This window comes from Bubalus kerabau, chromosome 14 (assembly GCF_029407905.1).
Source record: "Bubalus kerabau isolate K-KA32 ecotype Philippines breed swamp buffalo chromosome 14, PCC_UOA_SB_1v2, whole genome shotgun sequence".
NCBI lineage: Eukaryota > Metazoa > Chordata > Mammalia > Artiodactyla > Bovidae > Bubalus > Bubalus kerabau.
This window is the reverse complement of record NC_073637.1, coordinates 35,750,574-35,765,533: the sequence shown is the minus strand read 5'-3', so window position 1 is coordinate 35,765,533 and position 14,960 is coordinate 35,750,574. Positions and strand designations below refer to the sequence as shown.

The following is a 14,960-nucleotide window of genomic DNA, read 5'->3' as shown; positions in this document are numbered from 1 at the left end:
AAACAAAACAATGCCTGAGGGATTATGCTATCAATCATTCACACTTGAGTATGGATTGCATCATTCTTGCTTTTTTTTTTTTTTTACTGATATCTGAAACTAACCATCTTTAGAAATTAAAGGTAGGCGTGGAGGTAATCAGGGTTCCAAAAGCTGCCAACTCTCCTGGGTAATTTGAGGGGACTGTTTACCATGATGGTGTTCCAGACAAGAAGCCAATTCTGACCCCATGATGGAACTGTTTCTTTGACTGGCTTTTTGTTGCTTTTGTTGTTATAATCGTACAGGATGGCCTGCCTCAGAGAGCCCTGCCCTTCTGCCTGAGGGTTAAACTAAAGTGTCTTTGTTAAAACCCTGTCCACCTCAGAAAGGAAGAAATTAACACATCCCCTGCCTGAGGCTGGCCATTCTAGGAGATGTTTGCAAGATTAATAGCATTTTTACTTTGCTTCCTCACTTCCCCCCATCTCTGATCTATAAAAAAACCTGGCATCCAGACCCTAATAAGATGGTTATTTTGAGGTGCTAACCTGCCATCTTTTCGGTCAGCCAGCTCCCCAATTAAAGTCTCTTACTTGCTCAGTGGCTTTACCACTGGCAGGGGGCCCAGTGCTTCTGGGGACACACAGCCCCTGTTTGAGAAGCCTGACATGCGGGGAATCTGGGCACATGGATAATGTTCAGTTCAGTTCAGCTCAGTTGTGTCTGGCTCTTTGCAACCCCATGGACTGCAGCATGCCACGCCTCCCTGTCCATCACCAGCTCCCAGAGTTTACTCAAACTCATGTCCATTGAGTCGGTGATGCCATCCAACCATCTCATCCTCTGTCGTTCCCTTCTCTTCCTGCCTTCAATCTTTGCCAGCATCAGGGTCTTTTCAAAAGTCAGTTCTTCGCATCAGCTGGCCAAAGTATTGGAGTTTCAGCTTCAGCATCAGTCCTTCCAATGAATATTCAGGACTGATCTCCTTTAGGATGGACTGGCTGGATCTCCTTGCAGTCCAAGGGACTCTCAAGAGTCTTCTCCAACACCACAGTTCAAAAGCATCAATGCACGATACTGGATGCTTGGGGCTAGTGCACTGGGAGGACCAAGAGGGATGGTATGGGGAGGGAGGAGGGAGGAGGGTTCAGTATGGGGAACACATGTATACCTGTGGCGGATTCATTTTGATATTTGGCAAAACTAATACAATTTTGTAAAGTTTAAAAATAAAATAAAATTAAAACAAACAAACAAACAAACAAAAGCATCAATTCTTCGGCACTCAGCTTTCTTTATAGTCCGACTCTCACATCCATACATGACTACTGGAAAAACCATAGCTTTGACTAGATGGACCTTTGTTGGCAAAGTAATGTCTCTGCTTTTGAATATGCTATCTAGGTTGGTCATAACTTTCCTTCCAAGGAGTAAGCGTCTTTTAATTTCATGGCTGCAATCACCATCTGCAGTGATTTTGGAGCCCAAAAAATGAAGTTTCCCCATCTATTTCCCATGAAGTGATGGGACCGGATGCCATGATCTTAGTTTTCTGAATGTTGAGCTTTAAGCCAACTTTTTCATCCTCCTCTTTCACTTTCATCATGAGGCTCTTTAGTTCTTCTTCACTTTCTGCCATAAGGGTGGTGTCATCTGCATATCTGAGGTTGATATTTCTTCTGGCAATCTTGATTCCAGCTTGTGCTTCATCCAGCCTGGCATTTCGTATGAGGTACTCTGCATATAAGTTAAATAAGCAGGGTGACAATATACAGCCTTGATGTACTCCTTTCCTGATTTGGAACCAGTCTGTTGTTCCATGTCCAGTTCTAGCTGTTGCTTCCTGACCTGCATACAGATTTCTCAAGAGGCAGGTCAGGTGGTCTGGTATTCCCATCTCTTGAAGAATTTTCCACAGTTTATTGTGATTCACACAGTCAAAGGCTTTGGCATAGTCAATAAAGCAGAAGTAGATGTTTTTCTGGAACTCTCTTGCTTTTTCGATGATCTAACAGATGTTGGCAATTTGATCTCTGGTTCCTCTGCCTTTTCTAAATCCAGCTTGTACATCTGAAAGTTCATGGTTCACGTACTATTGAAGCCTGGCTTGGAGAATTTTGAGCATTACTTGACTAGTGTGTGAGATGAGTGCAATTGTGCGGTAGTTTGAGCACTCTTTGGTATTGCCTTTCTTTGGGATTGGAAAGAAAACTGACCTTTTCTAGTCCTGTGGCCACTGCTGAGTTTTCCAAATTTGCTGGATGTTACTGCTTTTTTTATCAAAGGATTGTTACTTTTCCCCAAGATCTATGCTTTTTCTTTTTTAATATTTATTTATTTGGCTCCTCAGGGTCTTAGTTGTGGTGTGAGAATTTTTAGTTGCAGCATGTGGGATCTAGTTCCCTGACTAGGGATCAAATCTGGATCCCCTGCCTTGGGACCATGGAGTCTTAGCCACTGGACCACCAGGGAAGTCCCTTATGCTTTCTTATATGCTTTCTAGATCTTAGGAATGTTGTCAGATTTGTGATTAGCATTTCTATTTTAGACACAGTATATACTTCATTTCTTTTCCCATTGGGTTTATCTTTTGACTTATTTTCGTCTTCTAAATTGCTCACTTATGGATTACATTGTTGTTTAGTGGCTCAGTCGTGTCTGACTTTTTCCCAACCCCATGGAGCGTAGCCCACCAGGCTCCTCTGTCCATGGGATTTTCCATGCAAGAATACTGGAATGGGTTGCCATTTCCTTCTCCAGGGGATCTTCCTGACCCAGGGATTCTGCATCTCCTGCATTGGCAGGTGGGGTCTTTACCACTGAGCCACCAGGGAAGCCTCATGGATTACATTACTTTGATATAAACTGCTTTTATTTTTTAACATGTCCCAATCACAGTAGTTTTTCCTATCAATCTTGTGACATTTCTCAGGTGTTAAAATGCACTCTATTAGACCATATTCTTTGACTAACAGGCACCATAGGGTTTTTTTAAGTCATCTCCTTAGACTTTATTGTGAGAAGTGAATCATAAAAGTTTTTACTTTTTCTTACTGTGAGAAATGTTTAAAATTTTGAAAAATTCTTTTAAGAATAAACCTTAAAGTAAGTTATTTATTATCATTTTTAAATATTTGATTTTCTTTTCATCAATATTTGTATTAGTTTGCTAGGGTTGCCATAACAAAGGAGCATGAATTGGCTCAAACAACAGAAATTTATTGTCTCATGATTTTGGAGGCTGGAAGCTGGAGATCAAGGTGTCAAGAGGGTTGATTTCTCCCGAGGCCTTTTTTCTTGGCTGGTAGATGAGCCATACAGGTTCTCCATGTCTTCACTTGGTCTTCCTGCTATACCTGTTTGTGTCCAAATTTCCTATTCTTAAAAGGGCACCAGTAATATTGGATAAGAGTTCACCCTAATGATCTCATTTTAACTTCATTACCTCTTTAGAGAGCCTATTACCGAATACAGTCACAGGATCAGAAATAGGGGGTTATGGCTTCAACTTGTGGATTTTGGAGAGGACACGATTTAGCCTGTGACAGTATTTATTTTTAAATTATTTATTCAAGTATAATTGATTGGCAATGTGTTAATTACTGCTGTATATCAAAGTGATTCAGTTATACATACATATACATTCTTTTATCAAGTATTTTTTAAAACCATAATACATATTTTTTTAATAATGCATTATGGAATTAAATATTTAAACTGATACCCTCTTTACCAATGCTTATAACCTAAAAGACAGCATTCCTTTTTTTTTAAATTGGAATATAATTACTTTACAATGTTGTGTTAGCTTCTGCTGTACAGCATCATGAACCAGTCATAGGTATGCATATATCCCCTCCCTCGTGAGCCTCCCCCCATCCCCATCCCACCCTTCCAGGGCGACAGAGAGACTGAGCTGAGTTCCCTGTGCTCTACTGCAGCTTCCCGCTAGCCATCTATTTGATACATGGTAGTGTATATATGTCAATGCTACTCTCTCAATTTGTTCCCTTTCCTTCTTTTTTAAATATTATTTTCCATTAGGGTTTATCAAAGGATACTGAATATAGTTCTCTGTGCTATATATGAAGGCCTTGTTTTTCATTCATTCTGTATATGAAAGTTGAAATCTGCTAACCCCAACCTCCCAGTTCATCCCTTCCCTCCCTCCTCCCCCTTGGCAACCACCACTGTTCTCTATGCATGACAGTATTTAAATAACAGTTTAAGAACCATAGGGCACAGCATGACTTGTATGACTCTCCATTCTAAAAGCATGTTTTGACATTACTGAGGGTGGAAGAGAAACAATGTTATTTTCCTTGAAAAAACAGAATGGAAGAAGTACTAGATGGCAGAAAAAACTTGTGGTCTCCTGATGTGGAGTAAGAGAAAGGTATATTTTAAACTCCAGAGGAGAAACTGGAATGTGCAAACTTTCACAACAGTTCTTTTCTCTTTGAAAAATCACATTTTTCCTCTAGTGTGAAATTTCACAAACAAAATCAGCTAAAGGAAGGAAGAAAGATCATGATGTTTAGATGTTATATTTCCATTGTATACATGCCTATTCGCCTGGTCATTCCTCTCTTTGGGCAAACTAAATTTAGACTCTAACTGCTCTGATTTTCACAGAGGGAATGACATAACACAATTCATTTGTCATTTAAATCCCATTCCTTGATGACAGGTTATGCAGCCCCCAAACAGAACACTAAATCCTTTAAAATCACTCCCCTGATGGTCCAAGTGGTATATTCTATTTGGATTGGGTCATTTGGTATTAATTAGTTACAACCAAGAAAATAAGAACAATTATCAGGGTATCACCAACATCCAAAGAGAATGGAGGATAAAAGTCAGGCCAGAGATACAGGCACCTGCACACATGTGCCCAAAACAATAGTAATAGTTAAAAATAATACAGCACTTTATATTTAAAATGGATAACCAACAAGGACCTACTGTAGAGCACAGGGGACTCTGCTCAATGTTTGTGGCAGCCTGGATGGAAGGGGAGTTTTGGGGGAGAATGGGTACATGTATATGTATAGCTGAGTCCCTTTACTATTCACCTGAACTATCACATGGTTTGCTAATCAGCTATTCCCCAATACAAAATAAAATATATATATATATTTTAAATATAACTCTTCAACCTGGATTTGTGGAGTTTTTCTGAAATCAGATAATTATCAAAAATATCATCAACAAAACAGGATGCAGAGGAGAGAAGGGGATTTGAGTGAATTCTTGAAGAGCTCTTTTCTGGTGTCTTTATATTAAGGAAATAATGTTTGAAAAGACAGACAGCTCTGAGCTCCCAATCATTCTGCAGAGTCCCCTACATTTCTGAGTTTTTATTAAAAGAATCCTACTATATGGTGCTGTGATTTGGGTTCTCAGGACGCCAGGGTTGACCTGGTCTCTCTCTACAAGACTGGCTCTGAGGCAATGGGGCCAGGTCTATTCCCACGGCTGACCAGTTATTCTCAATCTTGTGCTAGGATGTGGTGGCAGGGGGGCAGCAGCATTCTGAGGGGAGGGCTTCATGGTCAGCTTGTTCTGTGATGCTCAAGTTTCCGAGTAAAGGACAGGAATGCAGAGGAGGCTAGGGAGGAGTCATGAGCTGGGAATGAAACCATTGCTAGTGATTGAAAGGTTAGGCAATCTCATAAAAACCTGAATCCCAGGCATTATTGAGATGATGGCTCTATGAGCAGCTTGTTTTGCGTTTTTATTCAAAAGCAATAGTATGCACTGTTTGTCTTTAGACTGCTTCATCCTTTAATCCATTTAAATATTTCACTATAGGCAGGCTTCATCTTTTCATTTTTTAAATTAAAATATAGTTGCTGTATAATATTATATAAGTTACAGGTGTACAATATAGTGATTCATAATTTTTAAGGTTATACCCTATTGACAGTTATTCCCCGTGTTGTCCAATATATGTATGTAGCTTATGTTTTACCTAATAGGCTGTTCCTCTAATTCCCCCACCTGTTTATTGCCCCTCCCTCTTCCCGCTCCCCACTGGTAACTGACTGTAGGCTTGTTTTCTTTATCTGTGAGTCTGCTCTTGTTATATTCACTGGTTTGTTGTATCTTTACATTTCACATATAAGTCACATCATATACTATTTGTCTTTGTCTTACTTATTTCACTTGGCATAATACCCTTCAAGTCCATCCAAATTGCTGCAAATGACATAATTTCCTTCTTTTTTATGGCCAAGTAATATTCCTGTGTGTGTGTGTGTGTGTGTGTGTGTGTGTGTGTGTGTGTATTCATCTGTTGGTGGACACTTAGGTTACTACCATATCTTGGCAATTATAAATAATGCTGCCATGGGCATTGGGGCACATGTATCTTTTCAAATTAGTATTTTTTCAGATATATAACCAGGAGTCGAATTGCTAGGTCATATGGTAGTTCTATTTTTAGTTTTTTGAGAAACCTCTGTACTGTTTTCCACAGTGGCTGGACCAATTTACATTCCCAGCAACAGTGTATGAGAGTTCCCTTTTCTCTATGTCCTTGCTAACATTTGTTATTTGTATTCTTTTTGAAGACAGTCAATTTTACAGATATAAGGTGATATTTCATGGTGGTTTTGATTTGCATTTCACTGACAGTGAGTAATGTTGAGTATCTTTTCATGTGCTTGTTGACCATCTGCATTTCCTTTCTGGAAAAATGTCTACTCAGTTCTTCTGCCCATTTAAAAATTTTTTTGATGTTGAGTTCTATGATGTGTCTCTACATGTTGAATAATAATCTCCATCAGTTGTGTCATATGCAAATACTTTTGTCCCATTCAGTAGGTTGTCTTTTCATTTTGTGGATGGCTTCCTTTGCTGTGCAAAAAGCTTTTAAGTTTAATTAGGTTCCATTTATTTATTTTTGCTTTTATTTCCTTTACTCTAAGAGACCCATTCAAAACATACTGCTGTGACTTATGTGAGAGATGTGTGTTCCAGGTCCTCGTGTGCCTAAGTCTCATGGGGTGATACAGAGTCCACTGCGGATGCTTTCTTGTGCATTTAGGAAGGAGGATTGAGCCTGGGGGGCTGCCCTGAAGAAAGAAGAACCGAGCCTGCTCTTTGTCCAGCTGGGAAGGTTACCTCGCCCTTCAAGGTTGCTAGCTGCAAACACAACCCTGAGAAATGGCCTGGCTGAAGAGTGCTCAGAGTCTTGCATTTTCGACACATCCACAGAGAATGTGCAGAGGGGCTGAAGGCCATAGCAGATCGCTCCTGCCATCTCTTTCCTTTCCCAGGCCCAGGTGGCAGTGGAGGTGATGACAAAAGTCTTTCAAGGGAATGCGAATCTCTGCAGACAAATGTCTCTTCTTCATAGGAAATTTTCTCCTCATTACTAGCCGTGGTGTGTCTGCCATGTTTTTATTAAGGGAGATGGCAGTTTCTAGGAGGTGCTAGTTGATAGTATTGTCTTCTTGTCCTGGCTTATTCCCAGAGGCACTGCCTGGTTTCTTGGCTCCTTCAGAGTGTAACCAGGTGTCCAAGTGTCCATCAGACTATGGTTTCTTGGGTTGAGGACTTGCAGGCCTAAAACTGATATGCTGGGGACTTCCCTGGTGGTTTAGTGGTTAGGAGTCCTCTTTCCAATGCAGGGGACTCGGGTTCAGCTCCTGGTTGAGGAACTAAGATCCCACATGCAGTGGGACAACTAAGTCTGGAAATACAACTAGAGACCCTGTGTGCTTCAACAAACAGCCCAGTGTTCTGCAACAAAGACCCAGCAGAATAAAGACAAACAAACAAACTGATACGGTGGTCACCGTACTCAAATCCCAGGGCTGGAGTGATTGCCTGAATCACTGTGACCCAGGGCTAGATCTGTGCCTCTTCTGTTTACCTAGATTGAAATTTACTTCTCAATAAGGGTACATCATGAGAAACGCTGGGCTGGAAGAAGCACAAGCTGGAATCAAGATTGCCGGGAGAAATATCAATAACATCAGATATGCAGATGACACCACCCTTATGGCAGAAAGTGGAGAGGAACTAAAAAGCCTCTTGATGAAAGTGAAAGAGGAGAGTGAAAAATTTGGCTTAAAGCTCAACATTCAGAAAACGAAGATCATGGCATCTGGTCCTATCACTTCATGGGAAATAGATGGGGAAACAGTGGAAACAGTGTCAGACTTTATTTTTTGGGGCTCCAAAATCACTGCAGATGGTGACTGCAGCCATGAAATTAAAAGACGCTTAATCCTTGGACGGAAAGTTATGACCAACCTAGATAGCATATTAAAAAGCAGAGGCATTGCTTTGCCAACAAAGGTCTGTCTAGTCAAGGCTATGGTTTTTCTTGTGGTCATGTATGGATGTGAGAGTTGGACTGTGAAGAAGGCTGAGCGCCGAAGAATTGATGCTTTTGAACTGTGGTGTTGGAGAAGACTCTTGAGAGTCCCTTGAACTGCAAGGAGATCCAACCAGTCCATTCTAAAGGAGATCAGCCCTGGGTGTTCTTTGGAAGGAATGATGCTAAAGCTGAAACTCCAGTACTTTGGCCACCTCATGCGAAGAGTTGACTCATTGGAAAAGACTCTCATACTGGGAGGGATTGGGGGCAGGAGGAAAAGGGGACAACAGAGGATGAGATGGCTGGAGGGCATCACGGACTCGACGGATGTAAGTTTGAGTGAACTCCCGGAGTTGGTGAAGGGAGGCCTGGCGTGCTGCAATTCATGGGGTCACAAAGAGTCGGACACGACTGAGCGACTGAATTGAAGGATATAAATGGGCTTCCCTGGTGACTCAGTGTTAAAGAATTGCCTGCCAATGCGGGAGACGCGGATTTGATCCTTGGTTCTGGAGTTTCCCCTGGAGAAGGAAATGGCAACCCACTCCAGTATCCTGGCCTGGGAAATCCCATGGACAGAGGAGCCTGGTGGGCTACAGTCCAGGGAGTCGCAAAGAGTTGGTCACAACTTAGCGACTGAGCATTGAAAGGTATAAATGCCAAGTTCTGTTCAAGGGTGACCTTATAACCTTATAATCAATAATACCATATTGGCTCAGACAGTAAAGAATCTGCCTGCAATGTGGGAGACCTGGGCTTGATACCTGAATTGAGAAGATCCCCTGGAGAAGGGCATGGCAACCCACTCCAGTATTGTTGTCTGGAGAATCCCCATAGACAAAGGAGCCTGGTGGGCCACAGTCCATGGGGTCGCAAAGAGTTGGATACGATGGAGTGACTAAGCATACACACATACACACGTACACACCATATTGGATATTTGAAAGTTGCTAAGAGAGTACATCCTTACCACAAGAAAAGAAATTTGTAACTAATGTAGACTTATTGCCATGATCATTTTGCAATATATACACACTATATTAAATCAATATATTGTACATCGAAAACTAATACAATGTTATATGTCAATCATATTTCACTAAAAACCCATTAAATTAAATAAAAAAAGAAAAGAAAATGAGGAAATCAGTCATACTGTAAACTACTTTTTTGAATCAAGAATAGAGATCTGGGGAATTCCTTGGTGGTCCAGTCATTAGGACTCTGCGCTTTCACTGCTGAGGGTGCAGGATCAATCCCTGATCGAGGAAGTAAGATCCCACAAGCTATGTGGCCAAAAAATTAACTTAAAAGAATAGAGATGTAATTTAATTATATCCCTTCTATATAGATATAGAAGTATATCTATATACTTCTTCAGGGTCTGTCAATAAAGCTGTATTTTTATTATATATATTGAAATACACTGAATTGAATTTATATGTGTGTATGAAAGGTTCTTGCCTGGAGAATCCCAGGGACGGGGGAGCCTGGTGGGCTGCCGTCTATGGGGTCACACAGAGTCAGACTGAAGCGACTTAGCAGCAGCAGCATGAAAGGTTACCTTTGAAATACAACTTACTCCTCTTCAAGAACCAATACCTAATTCAATTAGAGTAGTGGCACAGAAAATATTCTGGACCTAAACTGAGCCCTTCTTCTTGTGTCTGGGAGACCTCTGAATTGATCCTCTTAAGGAAAGAGTGATGAGAGTGGAGAAAGGGGTCCTTTCTGCTTTCCTTGCCCTATTCTCCAGAGGAGCTAGATTTCAAGCTCCTAGAATGCACTAGTGGGACTCCCCTGGCAGTCTAGTGGTTAAGACTTCACCTTCCAGTGCAGGGGGTGCAGGTTCTATCCCTGGTTGGGAAGCTAAGATTCCACATGCCTTTTGGCCAAAAAACCAGAACTTAAGACAGAAGCAATATTGTAACAAATTCAATAAGACTTTTTAAAAAAAATGGCCCACATTAAAAAAACAAAACAAAACGGAATGCCCTAGTTAGTTTCAAAGTTCGGTTCAATTCAGTCACTCAGTCGTGTCTGACTGTGAACCCATGGACTGCAGCATGCCAGGCTTCCCTGTCCATCACCAACTCCCAGAGCTTACTCAAATTCATGGAATTGCAGAGGCTACCATCTTATTATATGAAGACTGGGAAAGAAGCAATTTATGTGTAAATTAGACTGATTAGTGACTTAGAAACGGCATAAACACACCTGAAGATTTGCAGAGAGTTTATAGCCCTGTGCTATCTCTACCGATATACCTAAGAAGGCAGGTATTCTCGTCTCAGCAACTGTACTCTTTCATATTGTGTGAAATAAGCCATCGGGGTAGCAGAACTCCATGAAGTAAGTCCATTTCTTTCTCTGAATCTGAAGATTAGGGTTGATGGAGGCATATCTGACCTTTTCCAAAGGCACATTTAACGCTGAAAGGGAAAGCTCAAGAAATGTCTGTTGCTAAATGTTTTCTTCTTGTTTCCTATATGGGTAGCTGGAGAAGGCAATGGCAACCCACTCCAGTACTCTTGCCTGGAAAATCACATGGACAGAGGAGCCTGGTAGGCTGCAGTCTATGGGGTTGTTAGGAGTCAGACACGACTGAGTGACTTCACTTTCACTTTTCACTTGCATGCATTGGAGAAGGAAATGGCCACCCACTCCAGTGTTCTTGCCTGGAGAATCCCAGGGACGGGGGAGCCTGGTGGGCTGCCATCTATGAGGTCGCACAGAGTCGGACACGACTGAAGCAACTTAGCATAGCACATGGGTAGCTAATTGGATGTTTTGAATTCTGTTTATAAATTGTGATCTATTAGTGGCAATAAAAAATCCTATAGATTCTCAGAATTGTTTCTGGTGTAACTATGGTAATTGACCATGAATAAACAGCAGGTGGCAGGGACATAATTCTTTGACTTTCAGCAGGGAAGCCTTTGCTGGCACCTGATCCGATTTGGTGCCAGACTGAATTTGCTGTGGAACTACTCATGTCTGGGGCTGAGGCTGAAATGAAAGAATGGGCCTCAGAGCCTGGAAGGACAGATTGATTCTGTTTGGATCCAGAGTAAGCTCAGAGGAGTGATAAGGCATAGGAAGTGCCACATAGCTAAGATCATGGGCAAGGGTGTCAACTGGCGTCATATATCCTGTTTGTAGAAAAGTGACTGTGCGCTTGATGGAGATCTCAAGAAGACAGGACAGGGACAGGGAATGAGGAATGAATGTCTTTGTCTTGTTTGATTGATCAGTTTGGTAGTTGCCAGACCAGTGCTGTCTCAATGTGGCCTTGGAGGATGCACTAACTGTTCTTTTGGTGTCAGCTGACTTAATATTTTTTTCTGTAAAGATCACCTGTACATATGGTGGTTGTTGGACTCATGTGAGATAATTAAAAGATGCAAGATGTACTGAAAAGTTAAGCTGCTGTGTGACTGAAAGGGAGTCATAGTTAAGAGCATGGTTTTTTTTTTTTTTTTTTTTTTTTTTTAGCAAAAGAAAGATTGACTTGACAGAGCACATTTTCAAAGTATGTACATCTCAAACATTTCAAGGTATGTTTGTGCCCTTCTCATGCACACTCAGTGTAATATTGTTCTCACTTTATTGCTGAGGAAATCAAGATAAATAAATAACAATTGAATAAATTGTTCATGGCTGTGATAACTGAGCTGGGATAAAAATTTCAAGTTGATTCTATACTCTTTTCACTATCCCATGTGGCTTTCCAGTATGAAATGGGCTCTCCTGAGAGAATTAATAATGTAATATCTTTGGACCTTTAAAATTGCCACGCAAAGCACTATGAGAAACAGTGGAAGCTTATTTCTCTATCTGAAAATTAAAAAAAAATCAATTTTGGAGTAAAACGATTGTTAAAACAGATTAAAAGCTTATTTTCACCATCCCTGGGGAACGAAGTATTATGGCGCATGGACCTTTTATCATCCCGAGACTAGCTGTGTGTCTTTACCACGCATGTTACATAGTCTCTCTCCACTTCCCTCATCACACTGTGAGATGGATCCTGTGCTCTCACTGGATAAGGCCAGGGGTGAGTGAAGTGGCTTTGGCATGGCAGAATGGTCAGTGTGGTCACCAGTAAATGTAGAACAATTCCCTCCCCTCGTTAGGTTACGTCTCCCTCTGTCAGAGCTCTGCAGTGTCCTCCCACTTTCTACAGCCCATGGGCTCTTTTCTGTTATCATCCTATTTGGCGACTCGGCAGCCTTTCTTGCATCTGGCTTCTGTGATGGTCCCTCTTTTCTGATTCTTCACAGATCTCTCTGACCCTTGCTTCTAATCTCCTTCCTTAGCTTTTTCCCTCTCCAGCTCTTAGATCACCCTGTCCCCAGGGCCCTGTCCTTAGTCTACCCCTCCTCTGATCTTCTTATTCACCCACCTCATGCCGTGTCTGGTTGTTGCCTCCTAATTCACTCCCCTAATCCCAACTGCCTGTATGTTATATGTCTGGTGGTTTATGGGATGTGTATACACTCAGATGTCCCAGAGGCATTTCAAAGTCAAGGTATCTTAAAGGAGAAACATCTTACCCCAAGAGCATGTTTCTCTGCTTGTGTTTTCCTTGGACCTCAATCTCAATCTCTGGTTAACATCGGCTTCTAAGTCTGGCTACTTCTGTCTTGTCAGTGTTCTCAAGGAGTTCCTTCCTCTCCATGCTCCACCACTGCCGCATCACATTTTGCTCAGAGATTGCTGAGATTGCCTCCACTCCCTCCACATGGCCTGCATTCACCTACCAGTGTCAGAACCAACTGTCTGGTGACCGAGGTTGGATGTCACTGGCCCTTCAGTGCTGACCTTTCCTACTGTGCCACTCTTGCTGGCCAGCTCTCTGCCCCATCTCTGCAATCACCCTGAGACTCAAGATTTCTTTGCAGCATCGTGCCCCAGGGCCTTTGCACATGCCTATCCTGCTGTCTGGAAATGAAGGTCTAATGGGTTAATAATGGATATTATAATCGATATATAATAAGGGTTCTTCAGTGACACCCTGTATAGAAGTTACTGTGTCGTTATAGGCTACTTACAGGAGTATTTCCTCCACAAAACAGAGGTTTCCTCGGTCCACGGATCCTGTCCCGTCCATCTTTGGTTCCCAGAATCTACCTGGTATGGTCCCTGAGACATGGTGGGTGCCCACAGCACGTAATAAACCAACAGAAATTTCAACTTCTTTATTCCGAGTGGGCTCTCTGCCTGAATCGCTGACTTTTCTGGAGACCTGCTCCCTGGGGTCCTCACGGTTCCCCCCCTTTCAGGTGAAAAGGCAGCCTGGTGGCTCGCCGCCTCCGGGCTGGGCTGGGCGGCTGCCCGCGCGCCTGCGCCCTCTGCCGCTCGGCTCCGGGCGCGTCTGTGCGCGTGTGTCTTGTTTCCAGAGGCTGGGGTCACAGACTCATTCACTGATTTCCTCGCGGCTGGACCGAGGCTGCCTCCCCAGGAGGCTCCCAACTACTCTCGCGCCTCCAAGGTCCCCACCTCCCCCCGCTCCATTCCCAGCCAGCCAGATTGACCGGCCGACTCACGAGTGAGTAGCAGCGGCTCGTGCGACCCTCAGCTCGGCGAGCTGTCTCCGGCGGTCCTATCCTCCTGCGGGGCCGTGTGTGTGTATGTGTGTGTGTGTGTGCGCGCGCGTAGGAGATGTCCCCGGGCCCCCACGCCGGCTCTGAAAGCCGCCCGCCTGGGTCCGTGTGCCATTCCAAGGCTCCGCTGGGGTGCGGGTGCGCTGCGGTGCGGGTGCGCGCTCCCCTGGGCGCGGGGAAGCGAGTTTTCCGGGATTCCCCGACTTTGTACGCCGGCGCCGGTGGGGTTCCCCGGGAAGGCTCCCGGGCAAGAAGGCGGCGGGGAAACCCTGGCTCTGAGTGGCTGGCAGGCCGGGAATCTGGGAGCTGGGCTGGCCCAGTCGAGCCGAGGGAGACGCCGGAGCGGCCGCCCCTGGATCCCAGGCTCTCTGCCTTTCTCCCTTTACCCTTCCTCCTTTCTTTTCTCAGCACCATCACAAAAGCGCGTCGCATGAAACACAATGCAGCGAAGTCCAGCTCTCCTCTCCCACCTGGTGCACATCACCTCCCCCCCGCCTCCCCGGGGGCCGGAGGAATACAGTGGGAGTCCCGAGTTAAGGGGCGAAGGCTTACCCTGGGGACACACCTGTTTTCGACTCGCGTTATATTCAAGCTGGGTGCCGGATCGCGCGAGGGGTTTCTACACAGACACGCCGGTGTATGTATGTGTGTGTGTGTGGGTGCGCGCGCACCCCGAGCCCACGCTCGCTGGGTGCGCTGGATGTAAATAGCACACCTCCCTGCCGGCCCGCGCGTGCCGAGCAGGCTCCGTGGGCTCCCAGCGCGCCGTGACAGCGCTCCCGCGTCTCATTGTTTGGTTGTGGCTTCCCCACCCCTCCGCAAAGCAAACTGATTTTCGGTTTCGCTTGACACAGCGCTCTGGGACTTGGCGTGGGCCGCAGCCTCGAACGCCCCTGGTATTTGTAATTGAATAGTTCTCCCTGGCGGCTGGGGGGCAGGGGTGTTATTTTTAGTGTTGGGAATAAAGAGGCAAGCACGCTGACCTTTTTGCTGCTGCCTTGGGCTTTGAATGCGTATCTGTCTCTAATGGATGGAGAAGA

At 43.9% G+C, this 14,960-nt stretch overlaps 1 protein-coding gene across 3 annotated transcripts in view; it reads left to right on the top strand.

The window, feature by feature from the left end:
* The window catches only part of SLCO5A1 (solute carrier organic anion transporter family member 5A1), a 215,610-nt gene that overhangs the window by 48,768 nt on the left and 151,882 nt on the right, over nt 1-14,960 (top strand). For 2 of the 3 annotated variants that reach the window (XM_055546213.1, XM_055546210.1), the window contains exon 1: nt 13,702-13,865. The exons of the other annotated variant lie outside the window; for it this stretch is intronic. The gene's annotated coding sequence lies outside the window, so the exon portion shown is untranslated. Of the gene's footprint in view, nt 1-13,701; nt 13,866-14,960 lie in introns of those variants that run through there. 3 annotated transcript variants of the gene reach the window in all.